This window comes from Megalobrama amblycephala, linkage group LG24 (assembly GCF_018812025.1).
Source record: "Megalobrama amblycephala isolate DHTTF-2021 linkage group LG24, ASM1881202v1, whole genome shotgun sequence".
Taxonomy (NCBI): domain Eukaryota; kingdom Metazoa; phylum Chordata; class Actinopteri; order Cypriniformes; family Xenocyprididae; genus Megalobrama; species Megalobrama amblycephala.
In genome coordinates, this window is record NC_063067.1 from 4,091,417 (window position 1) to 4,096,238 (window position 4,822).

Below are 4,822 nucleotides of genomic sequence, written 5' to 3' on the forward strand. Positions count from 1 at the left end.
ATTTCTGTCCCTGTAACATCAGACAAGATTCAAGTTTCCTCTGAGATTTATGTGCTCAAATCTACAAATCCTTAAATTTTGAGGTAGTTGAAGATTTGTTTTAACTCACTTTTTATCCAACACAAATGTTCCTTGTTTTATTAAAAGTACTAACGGACAAATAAAATAGATAACTTATGTCTGTCTAGTTAAGTGTACATTTGTTTATTTACATTACTTGCATTCATGTAATGTAAACAGTGTTGACAACAGTGAATTCTACATAATAGCACATACACACATCACTCATGGAACATAATCCATCATGCATAAGTCATAATACTTTATATATTCTTAACATTTTCCTGTCAGATGTTAAATAAACATTTAGTAAGCATCTTTAAGATGTATCCTCTTCGGAGAATTAAATTATGTGTTTACTAGAGCTCCCTGTTATCTATACAAAATAAAACACGTTTTTACAGTAAAATCACAACTATACTGTCTAGCATCTTTACACATTCAGCAGTTTACTCTACAGTAGTTCAACAAATGTGACTTTAACACAAGAACCGTGTTTTTGGTTTTCAATACTCACATTTGACAGCATCCGCGTAAGTAAGTCTCAAGTCATAGCCTTCAAGTCTCAAGCAAGTCCAAGTCCATTTTTGCGAAAGTCAAGTCACTGCTTTATGTCAAGCAAGTCAAGTCGTAGCTTGGGTCAAACAAGTCACTGGCAAGTCATACAAATGTTTGATGATTTGACTGGATTTATATTAAAATAAGTTAAAACTACAGTAGTTATGGACTATGGGAGTTTTATTTGCAACAAAAAAAATTGCAATATGCATTTCTACTCAAAAGGTGTCCACATACAGCTGAGCTGTCAATACAAAAAAAAATCTATAAAAAATTAATGTTTGTGCGTGAGTATGAGTGAAAAGTGTATTGTTTGCATGTGCATGATTGTTTGCAAATTTGAATTTGTGTGTGTGAGAGAGAGGTGATATGATTGAGTGTGATTCATTAATATTTGTGAATGTGTGTGCGTGTATATGAGTGAAAAGTCTATTGTTTGTTTGCAAGTTTCATTTTTTTGTTTGTTTGTGTATGCAAACAAATGTTTTCACTCAAAGTCTAACAATGAAGACCAATTATTAGACACTGTACACATACTAAGTGCTATTGCAAAAAAGAAAAGAAAAAAGCTGACATTTCCTTATAAACAGCGAATAACCATTTACAACGCATTGCACTTGCAAAAAAATAAATGTGATCATTTTCTCATTTGTTCTTCAATGACAGACAGCATTGGTTGCTGTCACTTTAAGATCTGCAACATGATGTGGATCTCACGCGCGTCCCACTTTCTCACAACTATTTACTTTCGTTTAAAGGTGCCCTAGAACTTTTTTTTAAAAGATGTAATATAAGTCTAAGGTGTCCCCTGAATGTGTCTGTGAAGTTTCAGCTCAAAATACCCCATAGATTTTTTTTTATTCATTTTTTTAACTGCCTATTTTGGGGCATCATTATAAATGAGCCGATTCAGGGTGTGTGGCCCTTTAAATCTTGTGCTCCCCGCCCCAAGAGCTCGCGCTTGCCTTAAACAACATAAAAAAATGTTCAAACAGCTAATATAACCCTCAAAATGGATCTTTACAAAGTGTTCGTCATGCAGCATGTCTAATCGCGTAAGTACAGTGTTTATTGAATGTTTACATTTGGTTATGAATGAGTTTGATAGTGCTCCGTGGCTAAAGCTAACATTACATACTGTTGGAGAGATTTATAAAGAATGAACTTGTGTTTATGAATTATACAGACTGCAAGTGTTTAAAAATGAAAATAGTGATGGCTCTTGTCTCCGTGAATACAGTAAGAAACGATGGTAACTTTAACCACATTTAACAGTACATTAGCAACATGCTAACGAAACATTTAGGAAGGCAATTTACAAATATCACTAAATATATCATGTTATCATGAATCATGTCAGTTATTATTGCTCCATTTGCCATTTTTCGCTATTGTCCTTGCTTGCTTACCTAGTCTGATGATTCAGCTGTGCAGATCCAGACGTTAATACTGGCTGCCCTTGTCTAATGCCTTTCATAATGTTGGGAACATGGGCTGGCATATGCAAATATTGGGGCGTACACCCCGAATGTTACGTGATAGTCGGTGTTCTGTTGAGATTCGCCTGTTCTTCGGAGGTCATTTAAATGAATGAGATTTATATAAGAAGGAGGAAACAATGGAGTTTGAGACTCACTGTATGTCTTTTCCATGTACTGAACTCTTGTTATTTAACTATGCCAAGGTAAATTCAATTTTTGAATCAAGGGCACCTTTAAGACTTCAACTCATTCAAGGCTGCTGTAATGAGGATACTCGACAAAACTGACATTTTTGGCATTATTGGGTGTGTTATTGTTCGTTCAAGCGTGACATTCTGGCGCGCATCTTTCTGTGCGTCATGTGTGTGACAGGACATTCATAGACAGCACGTTCTCTTTTTCTCTTTTGGTGCGCTTAAAGGGTTAGTTCACCCAAAAATGAAAATTCTGTCATTAATTACTTACCCTCATGTCGTTCGACACCCGTAAGACCTTTGTTCATCTTCGGAACACAAATTAAGATATTTCTGTTGAAATCCGATGGCTCAGAAAGGCCTCCATAACCAGCAATGTAAATTCTCAAGACCCATAAAAGGTACTAAAGGCAAGGCAAGGCAATTTTTATTTGTATAGCACATTTCATACACAATGGTAATTCAAAGTGCTTTACATAAAGAAGGATAATAAAAATAGAACATAAGGAAAAGAAATAACAGTAAAAACAGAAAATTTTGCTATCTGGATGGATGATCTAGGAAGTCTTAGGGAGTTTTGTTGTTGTTGTTGTCCGTCAGAGTAGATCTAAAGGATCTATCCATCAGAGCAGATCTGAATGGATCTTCCTCACATGACAGGACTGCTACCTGTTATATCTAGTCCATTGAGCATTATTGGGGTGGTGCATTACATGGTGGTGTTTCTCTCACAGAGTGTTTTTGCCATTTGACAACTGCATCTCCCTCACTTAGTGTGTGTGGTGCGAGTGTGAGTGTGAGTGTTTGTGTGGAGCATATTTGGGTGCGTGGTGTGTCTTAGGATACTCACTGTTCAGCTAGCCACCCTACTGGTAAGCCTCAGCCTGAAAGTTTGTTTTCTTTTTACTTTTCTTTTTGTTTGGTCAACAGTTTTTTACATTTTAATAATTATTGGAAATAAAAACATTTTGTATTTATATCCACGTCTCCTGTGTTGAGTGGTAACGAACCTATGTGTCCTATTTTGGGTATAAATTTCCCCGTTCATAGACACGGGGTGGCGTAGTCTGATTTATCTTATTCGAGTTGTGCACTAGTGTCAATTCTTGCCATTCACGGCCTCGCCACACATTGGCGTAGTCGGCAGGGTACCACATTTGACAGAGACGTGGGTGTACATACAGTTGTTTGTTGTTGTGTTTTTTTTGTTTGTTTGTTTTTGTTTTTCTCTATTCTTTTGTTTTTTGTGTATTGCAGGATTGACTTTTCCTTGGTGAGGAGTGGCAGCAGAACAGCAGTGCACGTCTTGTATTAAACCCATCCCTTATTGTGGGCCTATTTTTCATCTTTCATTGGTAAGTGCTTCTGTAGTTAAAGTATGGAAGAGGAGTTACAAGAATTAAGGGAGATGATTGCTCAGTTAAGAGCAGACAATGAGAGGTTGCGTCAGTGACTCATCTGCTCCTGCTCCTGGGCCTTCCGTTCCATCACAACCCAGTAATGTTGAGTTTGCTAGACCAGAACGATTTGTTTTTGTACCTCGAGACAGGAAGTGTCCCAAATTTAATGGCAGGGTCGGCCTTAGTATTGAGGAGTGGGTTGAGGAGGCCCAGGCTTGTATGCGTGCCTGTCAACTTTCTGATACCGATAAGGCGTTTTATTTATTTGACCATTTAGAAGGGGAGGCAAGGGAAGAGATTAAGTACCGCCCAGAGGTAGAGCGTAAAGACCCAGACAAAATTATTATTATTCAGAATTTAAAATAAAATATAAAATATATAATAAAAATTATAATTATTATTATAAATTATTCAGCTTTGCGGGAATTGTATGGTTGCTCGCAGTCATATGTTTCTTTGCAGGAGGCCTTTTTCTCGAGAAAACAACAGGAGGGTGAGAGCCTGTTAGAGTTCTCCCTTGTCCTGATGGGTCTCCTTGAGCAGGTAAAACAACGATCACCTCATGGTATGCCAAATTCACATGTTTTACTACGGGACCAATTCACTGAACATTTTTTTGATGGCGCCCTCCGTCGCGAATTAAAGCAGTTAATACGTCGTCAACCAACGTTAACTTTGTTGGAGGTGCGTAGCGAAGCCCTTAGATGGGAGCGGGAGGGTATGCCAGGAAGCACAAGGGCCCGAAGTCATTCTGTTCCATCAGCTCATGGGATTCAATATGGGGTGCAAGGGGACCCATTGGTTAGGGTGAGTAGGTCATCTGGGAATTCGGAGTTGGCAGAGTTGAGGGATATGCTTAAAAGCCAGCAAGCACAGTTGACTAAACTTACACAAAGTTTTGCTCGTTTACAAGCTCCCTCGTTGCGGGGTCAATCTTCCCGACAGGGACCAGTTATCTGTAGAAGGTGTCAAAGGCCTGGTCATTTTGCCCGAGATTGTGACGAGGAACGTGTCCCTTCTCGCCCTCAGCTTCCCTCACTCCCCATCCCGTCAAGAGCTGGAGATAGACAGCCTGGTCCATTAGCAACGTCGGAAAACTAGCCCCCACCGTGCTTCAGGGCCATAGCAC